The sequence below is a fragment of the Clarias gariepinus genome, chromosome 28 (assembly GCF_024256425.1).
Source record: "Clarias gariepinus isolate MV-2021 ecotype Netherlands chromosome 28, CGAR_prim_01v2, whole genome shotgun sequence".
NCBI classification, from domain to species: Eukaryota; Metazoa; Chordata; class Actinopteri; order Siluriformes; family Clariidae; genus Clarias; species Clarias gariepinus.
The window spans coordinates 16181389-16207134 of NC_071127.1; the positions used below are offsets into that span (position 1 = coordinate 16181389).

Sequence of the window (25746 nt, forward strand, 5' to 3'; positions counted from 1 at the left end):
AGTCCCTGGTGGTCTAGTGGCTAGGATTCGGCGCTCTCACCGCCGCCAGAAAGGTGGCTAGCACTCATTGGCTCTACATAAAGAGAGATCCTTCGAGCCGGATTCGAACCAGCGACCTAAGGATGGCCATTGACAGTAGACTACAGTCCTCCGCTCTACCAACTGAGCTATCGAAGGTCAGGCATCTTTCTCTGTAAACAAACCAAAACGAAAAGCCCAAAGTTGCTGCTGCAACTCTCTGTGTCTTTTCCAGTTTGGTTTAAAGCAGTAAAGGATTATCCTGAGTGTTCCGGAGCAGTAACTTTCATTGCCCATTTTGTTTAATTCTTAGGGAAAATGCAGGAATGAATTCAACAGTTGGGAAAAGCATGGCATTTTTCCATGAGAAACATTTCTGCTTTGTCCATGCCTTGTCATGCTCTTTTTGTCTTTGTGTTTGATTCCCTGAAGAATAAATAAGATTGAGTGAAATAAAAAAAAAGCCTTGGCCTTCACAGAGGTTAAAGCAGAAACAGGAACGCTCACTCAAGGCAGCAGTCGAGGGCAATCATTTCAGCTGATATTTGGCTAATTATTGGCCTGCTTAGTGAAGATGAGCAAGAACTACAGCTCATGAAGAACAGTCCTTGAGCTTGGTTACTTCTGTTTTTAAATTAAAGTGAGTAGAAGGAGGCAAGTGCAAATGCTTAAATTTAATTCCCTGAAGAATAAATGAGCTTCAAATTAAACTGAGTAGGAGGAGGCAAGTGCAAATGCTTGAATTCATATTCATTCTTTGTTAGTTTCCATGCAAAGCCCACCCACTTTATTCAGGCCTGACACGCCCACCATTAGGGGAGGAGCCCCAAGATTGTTTTATTCGACTGAGAAATACGTTATGCCATCACTAGAGCGTTTTTTTCTAGGTACCAGAGCCAGCCACCAGAGGAGGCACTTTCTTTGTCTTCAGTCCCTGGTGGTCTAGTGGCTAGGATTCGGCGCTCTCACCGCCGCGGCCCGGGTTCGATTCCCGGTCAGGGAAGTTAAGTTTTTCTGGACGGGTGGATCTCGAAGTTCAGAGCCAACAGAAAGGTGGCTAGCACTCATTGGCTCTACATAAAGAGAGATCCTTCGAGCCGGATTCGAACCAGCGACCTAAGGATGGCCATTGACAGTAGACTACAGTCCTCCGCTTTACCAACTGAGCTATCGAAGGTCAGGCTTCTTTCTCTGTAAACAAACCAAAACGAAAAGCCCAAAGTTGCTGCTGCAACTCTCTGTGTCTTTTCCAGTTTGGTTTAAAGCAGTAAAGGATTATCCTGAGTGTTCCGGAGCAGTAACTTTCATTGCCCATTTTGTTTAATTCTTAGGGAAAATGCAGGAATGAATTCAACAGTTGGGAAAAGCATGGCATTTTGCCCTGAGAAACATTTCTGCTTTGTCCATGCCTTGTCATGCTCTTTTTGTCTTTGTGTTTGATTCCCTGAAGAATAAATAAGATTGAGTCAAATAAAAAAAAAGCCTTGGCCTTCACAGAGGTTAAAGCAGAGACAGGAACGCTCACTCAAGGCAGCAGTCGAGGGCAATCATTTCAGCTGATATTTGGCTAATTATTGGCCTGCTTAGTGAAGATGAGCAAGAACTACAGCTCATGAAGAACAGTCCTTGAGCTTGGTTACTTCTGTTTTTAAATTAAAGTGAGTAGAAGGAGGCAAGTGCAAATGCTTAAATTTAATTCCCTGAAGAATAAATGAGCTTCAAATTAAACTGAGTAGGAGGAGGCAAGTGCAAATGCTTGAATTCATATTCATTCTTTGTTAGTTTCCATGCAAAGCCCACCCACTTTATTCAGGCCTGACACGCCCACCATTAGGGGAGGAGCCCCAAGATTGTTTTATTCGACTGAGAAATACGTTATGCCATCACTAGAGCGTTTTTTTCTAGGTACCAGAGCCAGCCACCAGAGGAGGCACTTTCTCTGTCTTCAGTCCCTGGTGGTCTAGTGGCTAGGATTCGGCGCTCTCACCGCCGCGGCCCGGGTTCGATTCCCGGTCAGGGAAGTTAAGTTTTTCTGGACGGGTGGATCTCGAAGTTCAGAGCCAACAGAAAGGTGGCTAGCACTCATTGGCTCTACATAAAGAGAGATCCTTCGAGCCGGATTCGAACCAGCGACCTAAGGATGGCCATTGACAGTAGACTACAGTCCTCCGCTCTACCAACTGAGCTATCGAAGGTCAGGCTTCTTTCTCTGTAAACAAACCAAAACGAAAAGCCCAAAGTTGCTGCTGCAACTCTCTGTGTCTTTTCCAGTTTGGTTTAAAGCAGTAAAGGATTATCCTGAGTGTTCCGGAGCAGTAACTTTCATTGCCCATTTTGTTTAATTCTTAGGGAAAATGCAGGAATGAATTCAACAGTTGGGAAAAGCATGGCATTTTGCCCTGAGAAACATTTCTGCTTTGTCCATGCCTTGTCATGCTCTTTTTGTCTTTGTGTTTGATTCCCTGAAGAATAAATAAGATTGAGTCAAATAAAAAAAAAGCCTTGGCCTTCACAGAGGTTAAAGCAGAGACAGGAACGCTCACTCAAGGCAGCAGTCGAGGGCAATCATTTCAGCTGATATTTGGCTAATTATTGGCCTGCTTAGTGAAGATGAGCAAGAACTACAGCTCATGAAGAACAGTCCTTGAGCTTGGTTACTTCTGTTTTTAAATTAAAGTGAGTAGAAGGAGGCAAGTGCAAATGCTTAAATTTAATTCCCTGAAGAATAAATGAGCTTCAAATTAAACTGAGTAGGAGGAGGCAAGTGCAAATGCTTGAATTCATATTCATTCTTTGTTAGTTTCCATGCAAAGCCCACCCACTTTATTCAGGCCTGACACGCCCACCATTAGGGGAGGAGCCCCAAGATTGTTTTATTCGACTGAGAAATACGTTATGCCATCACTAGAGCGTTTTTTTCTAGGTACCAGAGCCAGCCACCAGAGGAGGCACTTTCTTTGTCTTCAGTCCCTGGTGGTCTAGTGGCTAGGATTCGGCGCTCTCACCGCCGCGGCCCGGGTTCGATTCCCGGTCAGGGAAGTTAAGTTTTTCTGGACGGGTGGATCTCGAAGTTCAGAGCCAACAGAAAGGTGGCTAGCACTCATTGGCTCTACATAAAGAGAGATCCTTCGAGCCGGATTCGAACCAGCGACCTAAGGATGGCCATTGACAGTAGACTACAGTCCTCCGCTCTACCAACTGAGCTATCGAAGGTCAGGCTTCTTTCTCTGTAAACAAACCAAAACGAAAAGCCCAAAGTTGCTGCTGCAACTCTCTGTGTCTTTTCCAGTTTGGTTTAAAGCAGTAAAGGATTATCCTGAGTGTTCCGGAGCAGTAACTTTCATTGCCCATTTTGTTTAATTCTTAGGGAAAATGCAGGAATGAATTCAACAGTTGGGAAAAGTATGGCATTTTGCCCTGAGAAACATTTCTGCTTTGTCCATGCCTTGTCATGCTCTTTTTGTCTTTGTGTTTGATTCCCTGAAGAATAAATAAGATTGAGTCAAATAAAAAAAAAGCCTTGGCCTTCACAGAGGTTAAAGCAGAAACAGGAACGCTCACTCAAGGCAGCAGTCGAGGGCAATCATTTCAGCTGATATTTGGCTAATTATTGGCCTGCTTAGTGAAGATGAGCAAGAACTACAGCTCATGAAGAACAGTCCTTGAGCTTGGTTACTTCTGTTTTTAAATTAAACTGAGTAGGAGGAGGCAAGTGCAAATGCTTGAATTCATATTCATTCTTTGTTTGTTTCCATGCAAAGCCCACCCACTTTATTCAGGCATGAAACGCCCACCATTAGGGGAGGAGCCCCAAGATTGTTTTATTCGACTGAGAAATACGTTATGCCATCACTAGAGCGTTTTTTTCTAGGTACCAGAGCCAGCCACCAGAGGAGGCACTTTCTTTGTCTTCAGTCCCTGGTGGTCTAGTGGCTAGGATTCGGCGCTCTCACCGCCGCCAGAAAGGTGGCTAGCACTCATTGGATCTACATAAAGAGAGATCCTTCGAGCCGGATTCGAACCAGCGACCTAAGGATGGCCATTGACAGTAGACTACAGTCCTCCGCTCTACCAACTGAGCTATCGAAGGTCAGGCTTCTTTCTCTGTAAACAAACCAAAACGAAAAGCCCAAAGTTGCTGCTGCAACTCTCTGTGTCTTTTCCAGTTTGGTTTAAAGCAGTAAAGGATTATCCTGAGTGTTCCGGAGCAGTAACTTTCATTGCCCATTTTGTTTAATTCTTAGGGAAAATGCAGGAATGAATTCAACAGTTGGGAAAAGTATGGCATTTTGCCCTGAGAAACATTTCTGCTTTGTCCATGCCTTGTCATGCTCTTTTTGTCTTTGTGTTTGATTCCCTGAAGAATAAATAAGATTGAGTCAAATAAAAAAAAAGCCTTGGCCTTCACAGAGGTTAAAGCAGAAACAGGAACGCTCACTCAAGGCAGCAGTCGAGGGCTATCATTTCAGCTGATATTTGGCTAATTATTGGCCTGCTTAGTGAAGATGAGCAAGAACTACAGCTCATGAAGAACAGTCCTTGAGCTTGGTTACTTCTGTTTTTAAATTAAACTGAGTAGGAGGAGGCAAGTGCAAATGCTTGAATTCATATTCATTCTTTGTTTGTTTCCATGCAAAGCCCACCCACTTTATTCAGGCATGAAACGCCCACCATTAGGGGAGGAGCCCCAAGATTGTTTTATTCGACTGAGAAATACGTTATGCCATCACTAGAGCGTTTTTTTCTAGGTACCAGAGCCAGCCACCAGAGGAGGCACTTTCTTTGTCTTCAGTCCCTGGTGGTCTAGTGGCTAGGATTCGGCGCTCTCACCGCCGCCAGAAAGGTGGCTAGCACTCATTGGATCTACATAAAGAGAGATCCTTCGAGCCGGATTCGAACCAGCGACCTAAGGATGGCCATTGACAGTAGACTACAGTCCTCCGCTCTACCAACTGAGCTATCGAAGGTCAGGCATCTTTCTCTGTAAACAAACCAAAACGAAAAACCCAAAGTTGCTGCTGCAACTCTCTGTGTCTTTTCCAGTTTGGTTTATAGCAGTAAAGGATTATCCTGAGTGTTCCGGAGCAGTAACTTTCATTGCCCATTTTGTTTAATTCTTAGGGAAAATGCAGGAATGAATTCAACAGTTGGGAAAAGCATGGCATTTTTCCATGAGAAACATTTCTGCTTTGTCCATGCCTTGTCATGCTCTTTTTGTCTTTGTGTTTGATTCCCTGAAGAATAAATAAGATTGAGTGAAATAAAAAAAAAGCCTTGGCCTTCACAGAGGTTAAAGCAGAAACAGGAACGCTCACTCAAGGCAGCAGTCGAGGGCAATCATTTCAGCTGATATTTGGCTAATTATTGGCCTGCTTAGTGAAGATGAGCAAGAACTACAGCTCATGAAGAACAGTCCTTGAGCTTGGTTACTTCTGTTTTTAAATTAAAGTGAGTAGAAGGAGGCAAGTGCAAATGCTTAAATTTAATTCCCTGAAGAATAAATGAGCTTCAAATTAAACTGAGTAGGAGGAGGCAAGTGCAAATGCTTGAATTCATATTCATTCTTTGTTAGTTTCCATGCAAAGCCCACCCACTTTATTCAGGCCTGACACGCCCACCATTAGGGGAGGAGCCCCAAGATTGTTTTATTCGACTGAGAAATACGTTATGCCATCACTAGAGCGTTTTTTTCTAGGTACCAGAGCCAGCCACCAGAGGAGGCACTTTCTTTGTCTTCAGTCCCTGGTGGTCTAGTGGCTAGTATTCGGCGCTCTCACCGCCGCGGCCCGGGTTCGATTCCCGGTCAGGGAAGTTAAGTTTTTCTGGACGGGTGGATCTCGAAGTTCAGAGCCAACAGAAAGGTGGCTAGCACTCATTGGCTCTACATAAAGAGAGATCCTTCGAGCCGGATTCGAACCAGCGACCTAAGGATGGCCATTGACAGTAGACTACAGTCCTCCGCTCTACCAACTGAGCTATCGAAGGTCAGGCATCTTTCTCTGTAAACAAACCAAAACGAAAAACCCAAAGTTGCTGCTGCAACTCTCTGTGTCTTTTCCAGGTTTGGTTTAAAGCAGTAAAGGATTATCCTGAGTGTTCCGGAGCAGTAACTTTCATTGCCCATTTTGTTTAATTCTTAGGGAAAATGCAGGAATGAATTCAACAGTTGGGAAAAGCATGGCATTTTGCCCTGAGAAACATTTCTGCTTTGTCCATGCCTTGTCATGCTCTTTTTGTCTTTGTGTTTGATTACCTGAAGAATAAATAAGATTGAGTGAAATAAAAAAAAGCCTTGGCCTTCACAGAGGTTAAAGCAGAGACAGGAACGCTCACTCAAGGCAGCAGTCGAGGGCAATCATTTCAGCTGATATTTGGCTAATTATTGGCCTGCTTAGTGAAGATGAGCAAGAACTACAGCTCATGAAGAACAGTCCTTGAGCTTGGTTACTTCTGTTTTTAAATTAAAGTGAGTAGAAGGAGGCAAGTGCAAATGCTTAAATTTAATTCCCTGAAGAATAAATGAGCTTCAAATTAAACTGAGTAGGAGGAGGCAAGTGCAAATGCTTGAATTCATATTCATTCTTTGTTAGTTTCCATGCAAAGCCCACCCACTTTATTCAGGCCTGACACGCCCACCATTAGGGGAGGAGCCCCAAGATTGTTTTATTCGACTGAGAAATACGTTATGCCATCACTAGAGCGTTTTTTTCTAGGTACCAGAGCCAGCCACCAGAGGAGGCACTTTCTCTGTCTTCAGTCCCTGGTGGTCTAGTGGCTAGGATTCGGCGCTCTCACCGCCGCGGCCCGGGTTCGATTCCCGGTCAGGGAAGTTAAGTTTTTCTGGACGGGTGGATCTCGAAGTTCAGAGCCAACAGAAAGGTGGCTAGCACTCATTGGCTCTACATAAAGAGAGATCCTTCGAGCCGGATTCGAACCAGCGACCTAAGGATGGCCATTGACAGTAGACTACAGTCCTCCGCTCTACCAACTGAGCTATCGAAGGTCAGGCTTCTTTCTCTGTAAACAAACCAAAACGAAAAACCCAAAGTTGCTGCTGCAACTCTCTGTGTCTTTTCCAGTTTGGTTTATAGCAGTAAAGGATTATCCTGAGTGTTCCGGAGCAGTAACTTTCATTGCCCATTTTGTTTAATTCTTAGGGAAAATGCAGGAATGAATTCAACAGTTGGGAAAAGCATGGCATTTTTCCATGAGAAACATTTCTGCTTTGTCCATGCCTTGTCATGCTCTTTTTGTCTTTGTGTTTGATTCCCTGAAGAATAAATAAGATTGAGTGAAATAAAAAAAAAGCCTTGGCCTTCACAGAGGTTAAAGCAGAAACAGGAACGCTCACTCAAGGCAGCAGTCGAGGGCAATCATTTCAGCTGATATTTGGCTAATTATTGGCCTGCTTAGTGAAGATGAGCAAGAACTACAGCTCATGAAGAACAGTCCTTGAGCTTGGTTACTTCTGTTTTTAAATTAAAGTGAGTAGAAGGAGGCAAGTGCAAATGCTTAAATTTAATTCCCTGAAGAATAAATGAGCTTCAAATTAAACTGAGTAGGAGGAGGCAAGTGCAAATGCTTGAATTCATATTCATTCTTTGTTAGTTTCCATACAAAGCCCACCCACTTTATTCAGGCCTGACACGCCCACCATTAGGGGAGGAGCCCCAAGATTGTTTTATTCGACTGAGAAATACGTTATGCCATCACTAGAGCGTTTTTTTCTAGGTACCAGAGCCAGCCACCAGAGGAGGCACTTTCTTTGTCTTCAGTCCCTGGTGGTCTAGTGGCTAGGATTCGGCGCTCTCACCGCCGCGGCCCGGGTTCGATTCCCGGTCAGGGAAGTTAAGTTTTTCTGGACGGGTGGATCTCGAAGTTCAGAGCCAACAGAAAGGTGGCTAGCACTCATTGGCTCTACATAAAGAGAGATCCTTCGAGCCGGATTCGAACCAGCGACCTAAGGATGGCCATTGACAGTAGACTACAGTCCTCCGCTCTACCAACTGAGCTATCGAAGGTCAGGCTTCTTTCTCTGTAAACAAACCAAAACGAAAAGCCCAAAGTTGCTGCTGCAACTCTCTGTGTCTTTTCCAGTTTGGTTTAAAGCAGTAAAGGATTATCCTGAGTGTTCCGGAGCAGTAACTTTCATTGCCCATTTTGTTTAATTCTTAGGGAAAATGCAGGAATGAATTCAACAGTTGGGAAAAGCATGGCATTTTGCCCTGAGAAACATTTCTGCTTTGTCCATGCCTTGTCATGCTCTTTTTGTCTTTGTGTTTGATTCCCTGAAGAATAAATAAGATTGAGTCAAATAAAAAAAAAGCCTTGGCCTTCACAGAGGTTAAAGCAGAGACAGGAACGCTCACTCAAGGCAGCAGTCGAGGGCAATCATTTCAGCTGATATTTGGCTAATTATTGGCCTGCTTAGTGAAGATGAGCAAGAACTACAGCTCATGAAGAACAGTCCTTGAGCTTGGTTACTTCTGTTTTTAAATTAAAGTGAGTAGAAGGAGGCAAGTGCAAATGCTTAAATTTAATTCCCTGAAGAATAAATGAGCTTCAAATTAAACTGAGTAGGAGGAGGCAAGTGCAAATGCTTGAATTCATATTCATTCTTTGTTAGTTTCCATGCAAAGCCCACCCACTTTATTCAGGCCTGACACGCCCACCATTAGGGGAGGAGCCCCAAGATTGTTTTATTCGACTGAGAAATACGTTATGCCATCACTAGAGCGTTTTTTTCTAGGTACCAGAGCCAGCCACCAGAGGAGGCACTTTCTCTGTCTTCAGTCCCTGGTGGTCTAGTGGCTAGGATTCGGCGCTCTCACCGCCGCGGCCCGGGTTCGATTCCCGGTCAGGGAAGTTAAGTTTTTCTGGACGGGTGGATCTCGAAGTTCAGAGCCAACAGAAAGGTGGCTAGCACTCATTGGCTCTACATAAAGAGAGATCCTTCGAGCCGGATTCGAACCAGCGACCTAAGGATGGCCATTGACAGTAGACTACAGTCCTCCGCTCTACCAACTGAGCTATCGAAGGTCAGGCTTCTTTCTCTGTAAACAAACCAAAACGAAAAGCCCAAAGTTGCTGCTGCAACTCTCTGTGTCTGTTCCAGTTTGGTTTAAAGCAGTAAAGGATTATCCTGAGTGTTCCGGAGCAGTAACTTTCATTGCCCATTTTGTTTAATTCTTAGGGAAAATGCAGGAATGAATTCAACAGTTGGGAAAAGTATGGCATTTTGCCCTGAGAAACATTTCTGCTTTGTCCATGCCTTGTCATGCTCTTTTTGTCTTTGTGTTTGATTCCCTGAAGAATAAATAAGATTGAGTCAAATAAAAAAAAAGCCTTGGCCTTCACAGAGGTTAAAGCAGAAACAGGAACGCTCACTCAAGGCAGCAGTCGAGGGCAATCATTTCAGCTGATATTTGGCTAATTATTGGCCTGCTTAGTGAAGATGAGCAAGAACTACAGCTCATGAAGAACAGTCCTTGAGCTTGGTTACTTCTGTTTTTAAATTAAACTGAGTAGGAGGAGGCAAGTGCAAATGCTTGAATTCATATTCATTCTTTGTTAGTTTCCATGCAAAGCCCACCCACTTTATTCAGGCCTGACACGCCCACCATTAGGGGAGGAGCCCCAAGATTGTTTTATTCGACTGAGAAATACGTTATGCCATCACTAGAGCGTTTTTTTCTAGGTACCAGAGCCAGCCACCAGAGGAGGCACTTTCTCTGTCTTCAGTCCCTGGTGGTCTAGTGGCTAGGATTCGGCGCTCTCACCGCCGCGGCCCGGGTTCGATTCCCGGTCAGGGAAGTTAAGTTTTTCTGGACGGGTGGATCTCGAAGTTCAGAGCCAACAGAAAGGTGGCTAGCACTCATTGGCTCTACATAAAGAGAGATCCTTCGAGCCGGATTCGAACCAGCGACCTAAGGATGGCCATTGACAGTAGACTACAGTCCTCCGCTCTACCAACTGAGCTATCGAAGGTCAGGCTTCTTTCTCTGTAAACAAACCAAAACGAAAAGCCCAAAGTTGCTGCTGCAACTCTCTGTGTCTGTTCCAGTTTGGTTTAAAGCAGTAAAGGATTATCCTGAGTGTTCCGGAGCAGTAACTTTCATTGCCCATTTTGTTTAATTCTTAGGGAAAATGCAGGAATGAATTCAACAGTTGGGAAAAGTATGGCATTTTGCCCTGAGAAACATTTCTGCTTTGTCCATGCCTTGTCATGCTCTTTTTGTCTTTGTGTTTGATTCCCTGAAGAATAAATAAGATTGAGTCAAATAAAAAAAAAGCCTTGGCCTTCACAGAGGTTAAAGCAGGAACAGGAACGCTCACTCAAGGCAGCAGTCGAGGGCAATCATTTCAGCTGATATTTGGCTAATTATTGGCCTGCTTAGTGAAGATGAGCAAGAACTACAGCTCATGAAGAACAGTCCTTGAGCTTGGTTACTTCTGTTTTTAAATTAAACTGAGTAGGAGGAGGCAAGTGCAAATGCTTGAATTCATATTCATTCTTTGTTTGTTTCCATGCAAAGCCCACCCACTTTATTCAGGCATGAAACGCCCACCATTAGGGGAGGAGCCCCAGGATTGTTTTATTCGACTGAGAAATACGTTATGCCATCACTAGAGCGTTTTTTTCTAGGTACCAGAGCCAGCCACCAGAGGAGGCACTTTCTTTGTCTTCAGTCCCTGGTGGTCTAGTGGCTAGGATTCGGCGCTCTCACCGCCGCCAGAAAGGTGGCTAGCACTCATTGGATCTACATAAAGAGAGATCCTTCGAGCCGGATTCGAACCAGCGACCTAAGGATGGCCATTGACAGTAGACTACAGTCCTCCGCTCTACCAACTGAGCTATCGAAGGTCAGGCTTCTTTCTCTGTAAACAAACCAAAACGAAAAACCCAAAGTTGCTGCTGCAACTCTCTGTGTCTTTTCCAGTTTGGTTTATAGCAGTAAAGGATTATCCTGAGTGTTCCGGAGCAGTAACTTTCATTGCCCATTTTGTTTAATTCTTAGGGAAAATGCAGGAATGAATTCAACAGTTGGGAAAAGCATGGCATTTTTCCATGAGAAACATTTCTGCTTTGTCCATGCCTTGTCATGCTCTTTTTGTCTTTGTGTTTGATTCCCTGAAGAATAAATAAGATTGAGTCAAATAAAAAAAAAGCCTTGGCCTTCACAGAGGTTAAAGCAGAAACAGGAACGCTCACTCAAGGCAGCAGTCGAGGGCAATCATTTCAGCTGATATTTGGCTAATTATTGGCCTGCTTAGTGAAGATGAGCAAGAACTACAGCTCATGAAGAACAGTCCTTGAGCTTGGTTACTTCTGTTTTTAAATTAAAGTGAGTAGAAGGAGGCAAGTGCAAATGCTTAAATTTAATTCCCTGAAGAATAAATGAGCTTCAAATTAAACTGAGTAGGAGGAGGCAAGTGCAAATACTTGAATTCATATTCATTCTTTGTTAGTTTCCATGCAAAGCCCACCCACTTTATTCAGGCCTGACACGCCCACCATTAGGGGAGGAGCCCCAAGATTGTTTTATTCGACTGAGAAATACGTTATGCCATCACTAGAGCGTTTTTTTCTAGGTACCAGAGCCAGCCACCAGAGGAGGCACTTTCTTTGTCTTCAGTCCCTGGTGGTCTAGTGGCTAGGATTCGGCGCTCTCACCGCCGCGGCCCGGGTTCGATTCCCGGTCAGGGAAGTTAAGTTTTTCTGGACGGGTGGATCTCGAAGTTCAGAGCCAACAGAAAGGTGGCTAGCACTCATTGGCTCTACATAAAGAGAGATCCTTCGAGCCGGATTCGAACCAGCGACCTAAGGATGGCCATTGACAGTAGACTACAGTCCTCCGCTCTACCAACTGAGCTATCGAAGGTCAGGCTTCTTTCTCTGTAAACAAACCAAAACGAAAAGCCCAAAGTTGCTGCTGCAACTCTCTGTGTCTTTTCCAGTTTGGTTTAAAGCAGTAAAGGATTATCCTGAGTGTTCCGGAGCAGTAACTTTCATTGCCCATTTTGTTTAATTCTTAGGGAAAATGCAGGAATGAATTCAACAGTTGGGAAAAGCATGGCATTTTGCCCTGAGAAACATTTCTGCTTTGTCCATGCCTTGTCATGCTCTTTTTGTCTTTGTGTTTGATTCCCTGAAGAATAAATAAGATTGAGTGAAATAAAAAAAAAGCCTTGGCCTTCACAGAGGTTAAAGCAGAGACAGGAACGCTCACTCAAGGCAGCAGTCGAGGGCAATCATTTCAGCTGATATTTGGCTAATTATTGGCCTGCTTAGTGAAGATGAGCAAGAACTACAGCTCATGAAGAACAGTCCTTGAGCTTGGTTACTTCTGTTTTTAAATTAAAGTGAGTAGAAGGAGGCAAGTGCAAATGCTTAAATTTAATTCCCTGAAGAATAAATGAGCTTCAAATTAAACTGAGTAGGAGGAGGCAAGTGCAAATGCTTGAATTCATATTCATTCTTTGTTAGTTTCCATGCAAAGCCCACCCACTTTATTCAGGCCTGACACGCCCACCATTAGGGGAGGAGCCCCAAGATTGTTTTATTCGACTGAGAAATACGTTATGCCATCACTAGAGCGTTTTTTTCTAGGTACCAGAGCCAGCCACCAGAGGAGGCACTTTCTCTGTCTTCAGTCCCTGGTGGTCTAGTGGCTAGGATTCGGCGCTCTCACCGCCGCGGCCCGGGTTCGATTCCCGGTCAGGGAAGTTAAGTTTTTCTGGACGGGTGGATCTCGAAGTTCAGAGCCAACAGAAAGGTGGCTAGCACTCATTGGCTCTACATAAAGAGAGATCCTTCGAGCCGGATTCGAACCAGCGACCTAAGGATGGCCATTGACAGTAGACTACAGTCCTCCGCTCTACCAACTGAGCTATCGAAGGTCAGGCTTCTTTCTCTGTAAACAAACCAAAACGAAAAGCCCAAAGTTGCTGCTGCAACTCTCTGTGTCTGTTCCAGTTTGGTTTAAAGCAGTAAAGGATTATCCTGAGTGTTCCGGAGCAGTAACTTTCATTGCCCATTTTGTTTAATTCTTAGGGAAAATGCAGGAATGAATTCAACAGTTGGGAAAAGTATGGCATTTTGCCCTGAGAAACATTTCTGCTTTGTCCATGCCTTGTCATGCTCTTTTTGTCTTTGTGTTTGATTCCCTGAAGAATAAATAAGATTGAGTCAAATAAAAAAAAAGCCTTGGCCTTCACAGAGGTTAAAGCAGAAACAGGAACGCTCACTCAAGGCAGCAGTCGAGGGCAATCATTTCAGCTGATATTTGGCTAATTATTGGCCTGCTTAGTGAAGATGAGCAAGAACTACAGCTCATGAAGAACAGTCCTTGAGCTTGGTTACTTCTGTTTTTAAATTAAACTGAGTAGGAGGAGGCAAGTGCAAATGCTTGAATTCATATTCATTCTTTGTTAGTTTCCATGCAAAGCCCACCCACTTTATTCAGGCCTGACACGCCCACCATTAGGGGAGGAGCCCCAAGATTGTTTTATTCGACTGAGAAATACGTTATGCCATCACTAGAGCGTTTTTTTCTAGGTACCAGAGCCAGCCACCAGAGGAGGCACTTTCTCTGTCTTCAGTCCCTGGTGGTCTAGTGGCTAGGATTCGGCGCTCTCACCGCCGCGGCCCGGGTTCGATTCCCGGTCAGGGAAGTTAAGTTTTTCTGGACGGGTGGATCTCGAAGTTCAGAGCCAACAGAAAGGTGGCTAGCACTCATTGGCTCTACATAAAGAGAGATCCTTCGAGCCGGATTCGAACCAGCGACCTAAGGATGGCCATTGACAGTAGACTACAGTCCTCCGCTCTACCAACTGAGCTATCGAAGGTCAGGCTTCTTTCTCTGTAAACAAACCAAAACGAAAAGCCCAAAGTTGCTGCTGCAACTCTCTGTGTCTGTTCCAGTTTGGTTTAAAGCAGTAAAGGATTATCCTGAGTGTTCCGGAGCAGTAACTTTCATTGCCCATTTTGTTTAATTCTTAGGGAAAATGCAGGAATGAATTCAACAGTTGGGAAAAGTATGGCATTTTGCCCTGAGAAACATTTCTGCTTTGTCCATGCCTTGTCATGCTCTTTTTGTCTTTGTGTTTGATTCCCTGAAGAATAAATAAGATTGAGTCAAATAAAAAAAAAGCCTTGGCCTTCACAGAGGTTAAAGCAGAAACAGGAACGCTCACTCAAGGCAGCAGTCGAGGGCAATCATTTCAGCTGATATTTGGCTAATTATTGGCCTGCTTAGTGAAGATGAGCAAGAACTACAGCTCATGAAGAACAGTCCTTGAGCTTGGTTACTTCTGTTTTTAAATTAAACTGAGTAGGAGGAGGCAAGTGCAAATGCTTGAATTCATATTCATTCTTTGTTTGTTTCCATGCAAAGCCCACCCACTTTATTCAGGCATGAAACGCCCACCATTAGGGGAGGAGCCCCAGGATTGTTTTATTCGACTGAGAAATACGTTATGCCATCACTAGAGCGTTTTTTTCTAGGTACCAGAGCCAGCCACCAGAGGAGGCACTTTCTTTGTCTTCAGTCCCTGGTGGTCTAGTGGCTAGGATTCGGCGCTCTCACCGCCGCCAGAAAGGTGGCTAGCACTCATTGGATCTACATAAAGAGAGATCCTTCGAGCCGGATTCGAACCAGCGACCTAAGGATGGCCATTGACAGTAGACTACAGTCCTCCGCTCTACCAACTGAGCTATCGAAGGTCAGGCTTCTTTCTCTGTAAACAAACCAAAACGAAAAGCCCAAAGTTGCTGCTGCAACTCTCTGTGTCTTTTCCAGTTTGGTTTATAGCAGTAAAGGATTATCCTGAGTGTTCCGGAGCAGTAACTTTCATTGCCCATTTTGTTTAATTCTTAGGGAAAATGCAGGAATGAATTCAACAGTTGGGAAAAGTATGGCATTTTGCCCTGAGAAACATTTCTGCTTTGTCCATGCCTTGTCATGCTCTTTTTGTCTTTGTGTTTGATTCCCTGAAGAATAAATAAGATTGAGTCAAATAAAAAAAAAGCCTTGGCCTTCACAGAGGTTAAAGCAGAAACAGGAACGCTCACTCAAGGCAGCAGTCGAGGGCAATCATTTCAGCTGATATTTGGCTAATTATTGGCCTGCTTAGTGAAGATGAGCAAGAACTACAGCTCATGAAGAACAGTCCTTGAGCTTGGTTACTTCTGTTTTTAAATTAAAGTGAGTAGAAGGAGGCAAGTGCAAATGCTTAAATTTAATTCCCTGAAGAATAAATGAGCTTCAAATTAAACTGAGTAGGAGGAGGCAAGTGCAAATGCTTGAATTCATATTCATTCTTTGTTAGTTTCCATGCAAAGCCCACCCACTTTATTCAGGCCTGACACGCCCACCATTAGGGGAGGAGCCCCAAGATTGTTTTATTCGACTGAGAAATACGTTATGCCATCACTAGAGCGTTTTTTTCTAGGTACCAGAGCCAGCCACCAGAGGAGGCACTTTCTTTGTCTTCAGTCCCTGGTGGTCTAGTGGCTAGAATTCGGCGCTCTCACCGCCGCCAGAAAGGTGGCTAGCACTCATTGGATCTACATAAAGAGAGATCCTTCGAGCCGGATTCGAACCAGCGACCTAAGGATGGCCATTGACAGTAGACTACAGTCCTCCGCTCTACCAACTGAGCTATCGAAGGTCAGGCTTCTTTCTCTGTAAACAAACCAAAACGAAAAGCCCAAAGTTGCTGCTGCAACTCTCTGTGTCTTTTCCAGTTTGGTTTATAGCAGTAAAGGATTATCCTGAGTGTTCCGGAGCAGTAACTTTCATTGCCCATTTTGTTTAATTCTTAGGGAAAATGCAGGAATGAATTCAACAGTTGGGAAAAGTATGGCATTTTGCCCTGAGAAACATTTCTGCTTTGTCCATGCCTTGTCATGCTCTTTTTGTCTTTGTGTTTGATTCCCTGAAGAATAAATAAGATTGAGTCAAATAAAAAAAAAGCCTTGGCCTTCACAGAGGTTAAAGCAGAAACAGGAACGCTCACTCAAGGCAGCAGTCGAGGGCAATCATTTCAGCTGATATTTGGCTAATTATTGGCCTGCTTAGTGAAGATGAGCAAGAACTACAGCTCATGAAGAACAGTCCTTGAGCTTGGTTACTTCTGTTTTTAAATTAAAGTGAGTAGAAGGAGGCAAGTGCAAATGCTTAAATTTAATTCCCTGAAGAATAAATGAGCTTCAAATTAAACTGAGTAGGAGGAGGCAAGTGCAAATGCTTGAATTCATATTCATTCTTTGTTAGTTTCCATGCAAAGCCCACCCACTTTATTCAGGCCTGACACGCCCACCATTAGGGGAGGAGCCCCAAGATTGTTTTATTCGACTGAGAAATACGTTATGCCATCACTAGAGCGTTTTTTTCTAGGTACCAGAGCCAGCCACCAGAGGAGGCACTTTCTCTGTCTTCAGTCCCTGGTGGTCTAGTGGCTAGGATTCGGCGCTCTCACCGCCGCGGCCCGGGTTCGATTCCCGGTCAGGGAAGTTAAGTTTTTCTGGACGGGTGGATCTCGAAGTTCAGAGCCAACAGAAAGGTGGCTAGCACTCATTGGCTCTACATAAAGAGAGATCCTTCGAGCCGGATTCGAACCAGCGACCTAAGGATGGCCATTGACAGTAGACTACAGTCCTCCGCTCTACCAACTGAGCTATCGAAGGTCAGGCTTCTTTCTCTGTAAACAAACCAAAACGAAAAGCCCAAAGTTGCTGCTGCAACTCTCTGTGTCTGTTCCAGTTTGGTTTAAAGCAGTAAAGGATTATCCTGAGTGTTCCGGAGCAGTAACTTTCATTGCCCATTTTGTTTAATTCTTAGGGAAAATGCAGGAATGAATTCAACAGTTGGGAAAAGTATGGCATTTTGCCCTGAGAAACATTTCTGCTTTGTCCATGCCTTGTCATGCTCTTTTTGTCTTTGTGTTTGATTCCCTGAAGAATAAATAAGATTGAGTCAAATAAAAAAAAAGCCTTGGCCTTCACAGAGGTTAAAGCAGAAACAGGAACGCTCACTCAAGGCAGCAGTCGAGGGCAATCATTTCAGCTGATATTTGGCTAATTATTGGCCTGCTTAGTGAAGATGAGCAAGAACTACAGCTCATGAAGAACAGTCCTTGAGCTTGGTTACTTCTGTTTTTAAATTAAACTGAGTAGGAGGAGGCAAGTGCAAATGCTTGAATTCATATTCATTCTTTGTTTGTTTCCATGCAAAGCCCACCCACTTTATTCAGGCATGAAACGCCCACCATTAGGGGAGGAGCCCCAGGATTGTTTTATTCGACTGAGAAATACGTTATGCCATCACTAGAGCGTTTTTTTCTAGGTACCAGAGCCAGCCACCAGAGGAGGCACTTTCTTTGTCTTCAGTCCCTGGTGGTCTAGTGGCTAGGATTCGGCGCTCTCACCGCCGCCAGAAAGGTGGCTAGCACTCATTGGATCTACATAAAGAGAGATCCTTCGAGCCGGATTCGAACCAGCGACCTAAGGATGGCCATTGACAGTAGACTACAGTCCTCCGCTCTACCAACTGAGCTATCGAAGGTCAGGCTTCTTTCTCTGTAAACAAACCAAAACGAAAAGCCCAAAGTTGCTGCTGCAACTCTCTGTGTCTTTTCCAGTTTGGTTTAAAGCAGTAAAGGATTATCCTGAGTGTTCCGGAGCAGTAACTTTCATTGCCCATTTTGTTTAATTCTTAGGGAAAATGCAGGAATGAATTCAACAGTTGGGAAAAGTATGGCATTTTGCCCTGAGAAACATTTCTGCTTTGTCCATGCCTTGTCATGCTCTTTTTGTCTTTGTGTTTGATTCCCTGAAGAATAAATAAGATTGAGTCAAATAAAAAAAAAGCCTTGGCCTTCACAGAGGTTAAAGCAGAAACAGGAACGCTCACTCAAGGCAGCAGTCGAGGGCTATCATTTCAGCTGATATTTGGCTAATTATTGGCCTGCTTAGTGAAGATGAGCAAGAACTACAGCTCATGAAGAACAGTCCTTGAGCTTGGTTACTTCTGTTTTTAAATTAAACTGAGTAGGAGGAGGCAAGTGCAAATGCTTGAATTCATATTCATTCTTTGTTTGTTTCCATGCAAAGCCCACCCACTTTATTCAGGCATGAAACGCCCACCATTAGGGGAGGAGCCCCAAGATTGTTTTATTCGACTGAGAAATACGTTATGCCATCACTAGAGCGTTTTTTTCTAGGTACCAGAGCCAGCCACCAGAGGAGGCACTTTCTTTGTCTTCAGTCCCTGGTGGTCTAGTGGCTAGGATTCGGCGCTCTCACCGCCGCCAGAAAGGTGGCTAGCACTCATTGGATCTACATAAAGAGAGATCCTTCGAGCCGGATTCGAACCAGCGACCTAAGGATGGCCATTGACAGTAGACTACAGTCCTCCGCTCTACCAACTGAGCTATCGAAGGTCAGGCATCTTTCTCTGTAAACAAACCAAAACGAAAAACCCAAAGTTGCTGCTGCAACTCTCTGTGTCTTTTCCAGTTTGGTTTATAGCAGTAAAGGATTATCCTGAGTGTTCCGGAGCAGTAACTTTCATTGCCCATTTTGTTTAATTCTTAGGGAAAATGCAGGAATGAATTCAACAGTTGGGAAAAGCATGGCATTTTTCCATGAGAAACATTTCTGCTTTGTCCATGCCTTGTCATGCTCTTTTTGTCTTTGTGTTTGATTCCCTGAAGAATAAATAAGATTGAGTGAAATAAAAAAAAAGCCTTGGCCTTCACAGAGGTTAAAGCAGAAACAGGAACGCTCACTCAAGGCAGCAGTCGAGGGCAATCATTTCAGCTGATATTTGGCTAATTATTGGCCTGCTTAGTGAAGATGAGCAAGAACTACAGCTCATGAAGAACAGTCCTTGAGCTTGGTTACTTCTGTTTTTAAATTAAAGTGAGTAGAAGGAGGCAAGTGCAAATGCTTAAATTTAATTCCCTGAAGAATAAATGAGCTTCAAATTAAACTGAGTAGGAGGAGGCAAGTGCAAATGCTTGAATTCATATTCATTCTTTGTTAGTTTCCATGCAAAGCCCACCCACTTTATTCAGGCCTGACACGCCCACCATTAGGGGAGGAGCCCCAAGATTGTTTTATTCGACTGAGAAATACGTTATGCCATCACTAGAGCGTTTTTTTCTAGGTACCAGAGCCAGCCACCAGAGGAGGCACTTTCTTTGTCTTCAGTCCCTGGTGGTCTAGTGGCTAGTATTCGGCGCTCTCACCGCCGCGGCCCGGGTTCGATTCCCGGTCAGGGAAGTTAAGTTTTTCTGGACGGGTGGATCTCGAAGTTCAGAGCCAACAGAAAGGTGGCTAGCACTCATTGGCTCTACATAAAGAGAGATCCTTCGAGCCGGATTCGAACCAGCGACCTAAGGATGGCCATTGACAGTAGACTACAGTCCTCCGCTCTACCAACTGAGCTATCGAAGGTCAGGCATCTTTCTCTGTAAACAAACCAAAACGAAAAACCCAAAGTTGCTGCTGCAACTCTCTGTGTCTTTTCCAGTTTGGTTTAAAGCAGTAAAGGATTATCCTGAGTGTTCCGGAGCAGTAACTTTCATTGCCCATTTTGTTTAATTCTTAGGGAAAATGCAGGAATGAATTCAACAGTTGGGAAAAGCATGGCATTTTGCCCTGAGAAACATTTCTGCTTTGTCCATGCCTTGTCATGCTCTTTTTGTCTTTGTGTTTGATTACCTGAAGAATAAATAAGATTGAGTGAAATAAAAAAAAAGCCTTGGCCTTCACAGAGGTTAAAGCAGAGACAGGAACGCTCACTCAAGGCAGCAGTCGAGGGCAATCATTTCAGCTGATATTTGGCTAATTATTGGCCTGCTTAGTGAAGATGAGCAAGAACTACAGCTCATGAAGAACAGTCCTTGAGCTTGGTTACTTCTGTTTTTAAATTAAAGTGAGTAGAAGGAGGCAAGTGCAAATGCTTAAATTTAATTCCCTGAAGAATAAATGAGCTTCAAATTAAACTGAGTAGGAGGAGGCAAGTGCAAATGCTTGAATTCATATTCATTCTTTGTTAGTTTCCATGCAAAGCCCACCCACTTTATTCAGGCCTGACACGCCCACCATTAGGGGAGGAGCCCCAAGATTGTTTTATTCGACTGAGAAATACGTTATGCCATCACTAGAGCGTTTTTTTCTAGGTACCAGAGCCAGCCACCAGAGGAGGCACTTTCTTTGTCTTCAGTCCCTGGTGGTCTAGTGGCTAGGATTCGGCGCTCTCACCGCCGCGGCCCGGGTTCGATTCCCGGTCAGGGAAGTTAAGTTTTTCTGGACGGGTGGATCTCGAAGTTCAGAGCCAACAGAAAGGTGGCTAGCACTCATTGGCTCTACATAAAGAGAGATCCTTCGAGCCGGATTCGAACCAGCGACCTAAGGATGGCCATTGACAGTAGACTACAGTCCTCCGCTTTACCAACTGAGCTATCGAAGGTCAGGCTTCTTTCTCTGTAAACAAACCAAAACGAAAAGCCCAAAGTTGCTGCTGCAACTCTCTGTGTCTTTTCCAGTTTGGTTTAAAGCAGTAAAGGATTATCCTGAGTGTTCCGGAGCAGTAACTTTCATTGCCCATTTTGTTTAATTCTTAGGGAAAATGCAGGAATGAATTCAACAGTTGGGAAAAGCATGGCATTTTGCCCTGAGAAACATTTCTGCTTTGTCCATGCCTTGTCATGCTCTTTTTGTCTTTGTGTTTGATTCCCTGAAGAATAAATAAGATTGAGTCAAATAAAAAAAAAGCCTTGGCCTTCACAGAGGTTAAAGCAGAGACAGGAACGCTCACTCAAGGCAGCAGTCGAGGGCAATCATTTCAGCTGATATTTGGCTAATTATTGGCCTGCTTAGTGAAGATGAGCAAGAACTACAGCTCATGAAGAACAGTCCTTGAGCTTGGTTACTTCTGTTTTTAAATTAAAGTGAGTAGAAGGAGGCAAGTGCAAATGCTTAAATTTAATTCCCTGAAGAATAAATGAGCTTCAAATTAAACTGAGTAGGAGGAGGCAAGTGCAAATGCTTGAATTCATATTCATTCTTTGTTAGTTTCCATGCAAAGCCCACCCACTTTATTCAGGCCTGACACGCCCACCATTAGGGGAGGAGCCCCAAGATTGTTTTATTCGACTGAGAAATACGTTATGCCATCACTAGAGCGTTTTTTTCTAGGTACCAGAGCCAGCCACCAGAGGAGGCACTTTCTCTGTCTTCAGTCCCTGGTGGTCTAGTGGCTAGGATTCGGCGCTCTCACCGCCGCGGCCCGGGTTCGATTCCCGGTCAGGGAAGTTAAGTTTTTCTGGACGGGTGGATCTCGAAGTTCAGAGCCAACAGAAAGGTGGCTAGCACTCATTGGCTCTACATAAAGAGAGATCCTTCGAGCCGGATTCGAACCAGCGACCTAAGGATGGCCATTGACAGTAGACTACAGTCCTCCGCTCTACCAACTGAGCTATCGAAGGTCAGGCTTCTTTCTCTGTAAACAAACCAAAACGAAAAGCCCAAAGTTGCTGCTGCAACTCTCTGTGTCTTTTCCAGTTTGGTTTAAAGCAGTAAAGGATTATCCTGAGTGTTCCGGAGCAGTAACTTTCATTGCCCATTTTGTTTAATTCTTAGGGAAAATGCAGGAATGAATTCAACAGTTGGGAAAAGCATGGCATTTTGCCCTGAGAAACATTTCTGCTTTGTCCATGCCTTGTCATGCTCTTTTTGTCTTTGTGTTTGATTCCCTGAAGAATAAATAAGATTGAGTCAAATAAAAAAAAAGCCTTGGCCTTCACAGAGGTTAAAGCAGAGACAGGAACGCTCACTCAAGGCAGCAGTCGAGGGCAATCATTTCAGCTGATATTTGGCTAATTATTGGCCTGCTTAGTGAAGATGAGCAAGAACTACAGCTCATGAAGAACAGTCCTTGAGCTTGGTTACTTCTGTTTTTAAATTAAAGTGAGTAGAAGGAGGCAAGTGCAAATGCTTAAATTTAATTCCCTGAAGAATAAATGAGCTTCAAATTAAACTGAGTAGGAGGAGGCAAGTGCAAATGCTTGAATTCATATTCATTCTTTGTTAGTTTCCATGCAAAGCCCACCCACTTTATTCAGGCCTGACACGCCCACCATTAGGGGAGGAGCCCCAAGATTGTTTTATTCGACTGAGAAATACGTTATGCCATCACTAGAGCGTTTTTTTCTAGGTACCAGAGCCAGCCACCAGAGGAGGCACTTTCTCTGTCTTCAGTCCCTGGTGGTCTAGTGGCTAGGATTCGGCGCTCTCACCGCCGCGGCCCGGGTTCGATTCCCGGTCAGGGAAGTTAAGTTTTTCTGGACGGGTGGATCTCGAAGTTCAGAGCCAACAGAAAGGTGGCTAGCACTCATTGGCTCTACATAAAGAGAGATCCTTCGAGCCGGATTCGAACCAGCGACCTAAGGATGGCCATTGACAGTAGACTACAGTCCTCCGCTCTACCAACTGAGCTATCGAAGGTCAGGCTTCTTTCTCTGTAAACAAACCAAAACGAAAAGCCCAAAGTTGCTGCTGCAACTCTCTGTGTCTTTTCCAGTTTGGTTTAAAGCAGTAAAGGATTATCCTGAGTGTTCCGGAGCAGTAACTTTCATTGCCCATTTTGTTTAATTCTTAGGGAAAATGCAGGAATGAATTCAACAGTTGGGAAAAGTATGGCATTTTGCCCTGAGAAACATTTCTGCTTTGTCCATGCCTTGTCATGCTCTTTTTGTCTTTGTGTTTGATTCCCTGAAGAATAAATAAGATTGAGTCAAATAAAAAAAAAGCCTTGGCCTTCACAGAGGTTAAAGCAGAAACAGGAACGCTCACTCAAGGCAGCAGTCGAGGGCAATCATTTCAGCTGATATTTGGCTAATTATTGGCCTGCTTAGTGAAGATGAGCAAGAACTACAGCTCATGAAGAACAGTCCTTGAGCTTGGTTACTTCTGTTTTTAAATTAAACTGAGTAGGAGGAGGCAAGTGCAAATGCTTGAATTCATATTCATTCTTTGTTTGTTTCCATGCAAAGCCCACCCACTTTATTCAGGCATGAAACGCCCACCATTAGGGGAGGAGCCCCAAGATTGTTTTATTCGACTGAGAAATACGTTATGCCATCACTAGAGCGTTTTTTTCTAGGTACCAGAGCCAGCCACCAGAGGAGGCACTTTCTTTGTCTTCAGTCCCTGGTGGTCTAGTGGCTAGGATTCGGCGCTCTCACCGCCGCCAGAAAGGTGGCTAGCACTCATTGGATCTACATAAAGAGAGATCCTTCGAGCCGGATTCGAACCAGCGACCTAAGGATGGCCATTGACAGTAGACTACAGTCCTCCGCTCTACCAACTGAGCTATCGAAGGTCAGGCTTCTTTCTCTGTAAACAAACCAAAACGAAAAGCCCAAAGTTGCTGCTGCAACTCTCTGTGTCTTTTCCAGTTTGGTTTAAAGCAGTAAAGGATTATCCTGAGTGTTCCGGAGCAGTAACTTTCATTGCCCATTTTGTTTAATTCTTAGGGAAAATGCAGGAATGAATTCAACAGTTGGGAAAAGTATGGCATTTTGCCCTGAGAAACATTTCTGCTTTGTCCATGCCTTGTCATGCTCTTTTTGTCTTTGTGTTTGATTCCCTGAAGAATAAATAAGATTGAGTCAAATAAAAAAAAAGCCTTGGCCTTCACAGAGGTTAAAGCAGAAACAGGAACGCTCACTCAAGGCAGCAGTCGAGGGCTATCATTTCAGCTGATATTTGGCTAATTATTGGCCTGCTTAGTGAAGATGAGCAAGAACTACAGCTCATGAAGAACAGTCCTTGAGCTTGGTTACTTCTGTTTTTAAATTAAACTGAGTAGGAGGAGGCAAGTGCAAATGCTTGAATTCATATTCATTCTTTGTTTGTTTCCATGCAAAGCCCACCCACTTTATTCAGGCATGAAACGCCCACCATTAGGGGAGGAGCCCCAAGATTGTTTTATTCGACTGAGAAATACGTTATGCCATCACTAGAGCGTTTTTTTCTAGGTACCAGAGCCAGCCACCAGAGGAGGCACTTTCTTTGTCTTCAGTCCCTGGTGGTCTAGTGGCTAGGATTCGGCGCTCTCACCGCCGCCAGAAAGGTGGCTAGCACTCATTGGATCTACATAAAGAGAGATCCTTCGAGCCGGATTCGAACCAGCGACCTAAGGATGGCCATTGACAGTAGACTACAGTCCTCCGCTCTACCAACTGAGCTATCGAAGGTCAGGCATCTTTCTCTGTAAACAAACCAAAACGAAAAACCCAAAGTTGCTGCTGCAACTCTCTGTGTCTTTTCCAGTTTGGTTTATAGCAGTAAAGGATTATCCTGAGTGTTCCGGAGCAGTAACTTTCATTGCCCATTTTGTTTAATTCTTAGGGAAAATGCAGGAATGAATTCAACAGTTGGGAAAAGCATGGCATTTTTCCATGAGAAACATTTCTGCTTTGTCCATGCCTTGTCATGCTCTTTTTGTCTTTGTGTTTGATTCCCTGAAGAATAAATAAGATTGAGTGAAATAAAAAAAAAGCCTTGGCCTTCACAGAGGTTAAAGCAGAAACAGGAACGCTCACTCAAGGCAGCAGTCGAGGGCAATCATTTCAGCTGATATTTGGCTAATTATTGGCCTGCTTAGTGAAGATGAGCAAGAACTACAGCTCATGAAGAACAGTCCTTGAGCTTGGTTACTTCTGTTTTTAAATTAAAGTGAGTAGAAGGAGGCAAGTGCAAATGCTTAAATTTAATTCCCTGAAGAATAAATGAGCTTCAAATTAAACTGAGTAGGAGGAGGCAAGTGCAAATGCTTGAATTCATATTCATTCTTTGTTAGTTTCCATGCAAAGCCCACCCACTTTATTCAGGCCTGACACGCCCACCATTAGGGGAGGAGCCCCAAGATTGTTTTATTCGACTGAGAAATACGTTATGCCATCACTAGAGCGTTTTTTTCTAGGTACCAGAGCCAGCCACCAGAGGAGGCACTTTCTTTGTCTTCAGTCCCTGGTGGTCTAGTGGCTAGTATTCGGCGCTCTCACCGCCGCGGCCCGGGTTCGATTCCCGGTCAGGGAAGTTAAGTTTTTCTGGACGGGTGGATCTCGAAGTTCAGAGCCAACAGAAAGGTGGCTAGCACTCATTGGCTCTACATAAAGAGAGATCCTTCGAGCCGGATTCGAACCAGCGACCTAAGGATGGCCATTGACAGTAGACTACAGTCCTCCGCTCTACCAACTGAGCTATCGAAGGTCAGGCATCTTTCTCTGTAAACAAACCAAAACGAAAAACCCAAAGTTGCTGCTGCAACTCTCTGTGTCTTTTCCAGTTTGGTTTAAAGCAGTAAAGGATTATCCTGAGTGTTCCGGAGCAGTAACTTTCATTGCCCATTTTGTTTAATTCTTAGGGAAAATGCAGGAATGAATTCAACAGTTGGGAAAAGCATGGCATTTTGCCCTGAGAAACATTTCTGCTTTGTCCATGCCTTGTCATGCTCTTTTTGTCTTTGTGTTTGATTACCTGAAGAATAAATAAGATTGAGTGAAATAAAAAAAAAGCCTTGGCCTTCACAGAGGTTAAAGCAGAGACAGGAACGCTCACTCAAGGCAGCAGTCGAGGGCAATCATTTCAGCTGATATTTGGCTAATTATTGGCCTGCTTAGTGAAGATGAGCAAGAACTACAGCTCATGAA

At 44.1% G+C, this 25746-nt stretch overlaps 42 non-coding genes across 42 annotated transcripts; 17 read left to right on the plus strand and 25 right to left on the minus strand.

Moving 5' to 3' along the window:
- Positions 1 to 88: 88 nt before the first annotated feature.
- Positions 89 to 177, minus strand: trnay-gua (transfer RNA tyrosine (anticodon GUA)). Its single transcript is given in 2 exon segments — positions 89 to 124; positions 141 to 177. It is a non-coding gene; the product is annotated as a tRNA-Tyr (tRNA).
- A 772-nt stretch (positions 178 to 949) lies between these two features.
- On the plus strand, positions 950 to 1021 carry trnae-cuc (transfer RNA glutamic acid (anticodon CUC)). Its single transcript has one exon. It is a non-coding gene; the product is annotated as a tRNA-Glu (tRNA).
- Positions 1022 to 1967: 946 nt separating this feature from the next.
- trnae-cuc (transfer RNA glutamic acid (anticodon CUC)) lies at positions 1968 to 2039 on the plus strand. Its single transcript has one exon. It is a non-coding gene; the product is annotated as a tRNA-Glu (tRNA).
- Positions 2040 to 2124: 85 nt separating this feature from the next.
- trnay-gua (transfer RNA tyrosine (anticodon GUA)) lies at positions 2125 to 2213 on the minus strand. Its single transcript is given in 2 exon segments — positions 2125 to 2160; positions 2177 to 2213. It is a non-coding gene; the product is annotated as a tRNA-Tyr (tRNA).
- Positions 2214 to 2985: 772 nt separating this feature from the next.
- trnae-cuc (transfer RNA glutamic acid (anticodon CUC)) lies at positions 2986 to 3057 on the plus strand. Its single transcript has one exon. It is a non-coding gene; the product is annotated as a tRNA-Glu (tRNA).
- Positions 3058 to 3142: 85 nt separating this feature from the next.
- trnay-gua (transfer RNA tyrosine (anticodon GUA)) lies at positions 3143 to 3231 on the minus strand. Its single transcript is given in 2 exon segments — positions 3143 to 3178; positions 3195 to 3231. It is a non-coding gene; the product is annotated as a tRNA-Tyr (tRNA).
- A 788-nt stretch (positions 3232 to 4019) lies between these two features.
- trnay-gua (transfer RNA tyrosine (anticodon GUA)) lies at positions 4020 to 4108 on the minus strand. Its single transcript is given in 2 exon segments — positions 4020 to 4055; positions 4072 to 4108. It is a non-coding gene; the product is annotated as a tRNA-Tyr (tRNA).
- Positions 4109 to 4896: 788 nt separating this feature from the next.
- Positions 4897 to 4985, minus strand: trnay-gua (transfer RNA tyrosine (anticodon GUA)). Its single transcript is given in 2 exon segments — positions 4897 to 4932; positions 4949 to 4985. It is a non-coding gene; the product is annotated as a tRNA-Tyr (tRNA).
- Positions 4986 to 5757: 772 nt separating this feature from the next.
- On the plus strand, positions 5758 to 5829 carry trnae-cuc (transfer RNA glutamic acid (anticodon CUC)). The gene has a single exon. It is a non-coding gene; the product is annotated as a tRNA-Glu (tRNA).
- Positions 5830 to 5914: 85 nt separating this feature from the next.
- Positions 5915 to 6003, minus strand: trnay-gua (transfer RNA tyrosine (anticodon GUA)). The gene is given in 2 exon segments: positions 5915 to 5950; positions 5967 to 6003. It is a non-coding gene; the product is annotated as a tRNA-Tyr (tRNA).
- A 772-nt stretch (positions 6004 to 6775) lies between these two features.
- On the plus strand, positions 6776 to 6847 carry trnae-cuc (transfer RNA glutamic acid (anticodon CUC)). The gene has a single exon. It is a non-coding gene; the product is annotated as a tRNA-Glu (tRNA).
- Positions 6848 to 6932: 85 nt separating this feature from the next.
- trnay-gua (transfer RNA tyrosine (anticodon GUA)) lies at positions 6933 to 7021 on the minus strand. Its single transcript is given in 2 exon segments — positions 6933 to 6968; positions 6985 to 7021. It is a non-coding gene; the product is annotated as a tRNA-Tyr (tRNA).
- Positions 7022 to 7793: 772 nt separating this feature from the next.
- trnae-cuc (transfer RNA glutamic acid (anticodon CUC)) lies at positions 7794 to 7865 on the plus strand. Its single transcript has one exon. It is a non-coding gene; the product is annotated as a tRNA-Glu (tRNA).
- Positions 7866 to 7950: 85 nt separating this feature from the next.
- trnay-gua (transfer RNA tyrosine (anticodon GUA)) lies at positions 7951 to 8039 on the minus strand. The gene is given in 2 exon segments: positions 7951 to 7986; positions 8003 to 8039. It is a non-coding gene; the product is annotated as a tRNA-Tyr (tRNA).
- Positions 8040 to 8811: 772 nt separating this feature from the next.
- On the plus strand, positions 8812 to 8883 carry trnae-cuc (transfer RNA glutamic acid (anticodon CUC)). The gene has a single exon. It is a non-coding gene; the product is annotated as a tRNA-Glu (tRNA).
- An 85-nt stretch (positions 8884 to 8968) lies between these two features.
- Positions 8969 to 9057, minus strand: trnay-gua (transfer RNA tyrosine (anticodon GUA)). The gene is given in 2 exon segments: positions 8969 to 9004; positions 9021 to 9057. It is a non-coding gene; the product is annotated as a tRNA-Tyr (tRNA).
- A 702-nt stretch (positions 9058 to 9759) lies between these two features.
- trnae-cuc (transfer RNA glutamic acid (anticodon CUC)) lies at positions 9760 to 9831 on the plus strand. Its single transcript has one exon. It is a non-coding gene; the product is annotated as a tRNA-Glu (tRNA).
- Positions 9832 to 9916: 85 nt separating this feature from the next.
- On the minus strand, positions 9917 to 10005 carry trnay-gua (transfer RNA tyrosine (anticodon GUA)). Its single transcript is given in 2 exon segments — positions 9917 to 9952; positions 9969 to 10005. It is a non-coding gene; the product is annotated as a tRNA-Tyr (tRNA).
- A 788-nt stretch (positions 10006 to 10793) lies between these two features.
- trnay-gua (transfer RNA tyrosine (anticodon GUA)) lies at positions 10794 to 10882 on the minus strand. The gene is given in 2 exon segments: positions 10794 to 10829; positions 10846 to 10882. It is a non-coding gene; the product is annotated as a tRNA-Tyr (tRNA).
- A 772-nt stretch (positions 10883 to 11654) lies between these two features.
- Positions 11655 to 11726, plus strand: trnae-cuc (transfer RNA glutamic acid (anticodon CUC)). Its single transcript has one exon. It is a non-coding gene; the product is annotated as a tRNA-Glu (tRNA).
- Positions 11727 to 11811: 85 nt separating this feature from the next.
- On the minus strand, positions 11812 to 11900 carry trnay-gua (transfer RNA tyrosine (anticodon GUA)). The gene is given in 2 exon segments: positions 11812 to 11847; positions 11864 to 11900. It is a non-coding gene; the product is annotated as a tRNA-Tyr (tRNA).
- Positions 11901 to 12672: 772 nt separating this feature from the next.
- trnae-cuc (transfer RNA glutamic acid (anticodon CUC)) lies at positions 12673 to 12744 on the plus strand. The gene has a single exon. It is a non-coding gene; the product is annotated as a tRNA-Glu (tRNA).
- Positions 12745 to 12829: 85 nt separating this feature from the next.
- Positions 12830 to 12918, minus strand: trnay-gua (transfer RNA tyrosine (anticodon GUA)). Its single transcript is given in 2 exon segments — positions 12830 to 12865; positions 12882 to 12918. It is a non-coding gene; the product is annotated as a tRNA-Tyr (tRNA).
- Positions 12919 to 13620: 702 nt separating this feature from the next.
- Positions 13621 to 13692, plus strand: trnae-cuc (transfer RNA glutamic acid (anticodon CUC)). The gene has a single exon. It is a non-coding gene; the product is annotated as a tRNA-Glu (tRNA).
- An 85-nt stretch (positions 13693 to 13777) lies between these two features.
- Positions 13778 to 13866, minus strand: trnay-gua (transfer RNA tyrosine (anticodon GUA)). The gene is given in 2 exon segments: positions 13778 to 13813; positions 13830 to 13866. It is a non-coding gene; the product is annotated as a tRNA-Tyr (tRNA).
- A 788-nt stretch (positions 13867 to 14654) lies between these two features.
- Positions 14655 to 14743, minus strand: trnay-gua (transfer RNA tyrosine (anticodon GUA)). The gene is given in 2 exon segments: positions 14655 to 14690; positions 14707 to 14743. It is a non-coding gene; the product is annotated as a tRNA-Tyr (tRNA).
- Positions 14744 to 15601: 858 nt separating this feature from the next.
- On the minus strand, positions 15602 to 15690 carry trnay-gua (transfer RNA tyrosine (anticodon GUA)). The gene is given in 2 exon segments: positions 15602 to 15637; positions 15654 to 15690. It is a non-coding gene; the product is annotated as a tRNA-Tyr (tRNA).
- Positions 15691 to 16462: 772 nt separating this feature from the next.
- On the plus strand, positions 16463 to 16534 carry trnae-cuc (transfer RNA glutamic acid (anticodon CUC)). Its single transcript has one exon. It is a non-coding gene; the product is annotated as a tRNA-Glu (tRNA).
- Positions 16535 to 16619: 85 nt separating this feature from the next.
- On the minus strand, positions 16620 to 16708 carry trnay-gua (transfer RNA tyrosine (anticodon GUA)). The gene is given in 2 exon segments: positions 16620 to 16655; positions 16672 to 16708. It is a non-coding gene; the product is annotated as a tRNA-Tyr (tRNA).
- A 788-nt stretch (positions 16709 to 17496) lies between these two features.
- trnay-gua (transfer RNA tyrosine (anticodon GUA)) lies at positions 17497 to 17585 on the minus strand. The gene is given in 2 exon segments: positions 17497 to 17532; positions 17549 to 17585. It is a non-coding gene; the product is annotated as a tRNA-Tyr (tRNA).
- A 788-nt stretch (positions 17586 to 18373) lies between these two features.
- Positions 18374 to 18462, minus strand: trnay-gua (transfer RNA tyrosine (anticodon GUA)). Its single transcript is given in 2 exon segments — positions 18374 to 18409; positions 18426 to 18462. It is a non-coding gene; the product is annotated as a tRNA-Tyr (tRNA).
- A 772-nt stretch (positions 18463 to 19234) lies between these two features.
- Positions 19235 to 19306, plus strand: trnae-cuc (transfer RNA glutamic acid (anticodon CUC)). Its single transcript has one exon. It is a non-coding gene; the product is annotated as a tRNA-Glu (tRNA).
- Positions 19307 to 19391: 85 nt separating this feature from the next.
- trnay-gua (transfer RNA tyrosine (anticodon GUA)) lies at positions 19392 to 19480 on the minus strand. Its single transcript is given in 2 exon segments — positions 19392 to 19427; positions 19444 to 19480. It is a non-coding gene; the product is annotated as a tRNA-Tyr (tRNA).
- Positions 19481 to 20252: 772 nt separating this feature from the next.
- Positions 20253 to 20324, plus strand: trnae-cuc (transfer RNA glutamic acid (anticodon CUC)). Its single transcript has one exon. It is a non-coding gene; the product is annotated as a tRNA-Glu (tRNA).
- Positions 20325 to 21270: 946 nt separating this feature from the next.
- trnae-cuc (transfer RNA glutamic acid (anticodon CUC)) lies at positions 21271 to 21342 on the plus strand. Its single transcript has one exon. It is a non-coding gene; the product is annotated as a tRNA-Glu (tRNA).
- Positions 21343 to 21427: 85 nt separating this feature from the next.
- trnay-gua (transfer RNA tyrosine (anticodon GUA)) lies at positions 21428 to 21516 on the minus strand. Its single transcript is given in 2 exon segments — positions 21428 to 21463; positions 21480 to 21516. It is a non-coding gene; the product is annotated as a tRNA-Tyr (tRNA).
- Positions 21517 to 22288: 772 nt separating this feature from the next.
- trnae-cuc (transfer RNA glutamic acid (anticodon CUC)) lies at positions 22289 to 22360 on the plus strand. The gene has a single exon. It is a non-coding gene; the product is annotated as a tRNA-Glu (tRNA).
- Positions 22361 to 22445: 85 nt separating this feature from the next.
- trnay-gua (transfer RNA tyrosine (anticodon GUA)) lies at positions 22446 to 22534 on the minus strand. The gene is given in 2 exon segments: positions 22446 to 22481; positions 22498 to 22534. It is a non-coding gene; the product is annotated as a tRNA-Tyr (tRNA).
- A 788-nt stretch (positions 22535 to 23322) lies between these two features.
- trnay-gua (transfer RNA tyrosine (anticodon GUA)) lies at positions 23323 to 23411 on the minus strand. The gene is given in 2 exon segments: positions 23323 to 23358; positions 23375 to 23411. It is a non-coding gene; the product is annotated as a tRNA-Tyr (tRNA).
- Positions 23412 to 24199: 788 nt separating this feature from the next.
- On the minus strand, positions 24200 to 24288 carry trnay-gua (transfer RNA tyrosine (anticodon GUA)). The gene is given in 2 exon segments: positions 24200 to 24235; positions 24252 to 24288. It is a non-coding gene; the product is annotated as a tRNA-Tyr (tRNA).
- A 772-nt stretch (positions 24289 to 25060) lies between these two features.
- trnae-cuc (transfer RNA glutamic acid (anticodon CUC)) lies at positions 25061 to 25132 on the plus strand. The gene has a single exon. It is a non-coding gene; the product is annotated as a tRNA-Glu (tRNA).
- An 85-nt stretch (positions 25133 to 25217) lies between these two features.
- On the minus strand, positions 25218 to 25306 carry trnay-gua (transfer RNA tyrosine (anticodon GUA)). Its single transcript is given in 2 exon segments — positions 25218 to 25253; positions 25270 to 25306. It is a non-coding gene; the product is annotated as a tRNA-Tyr (tRNA).
- Positions 25307 to 25746: the final 440 nt, after the last annotated feature.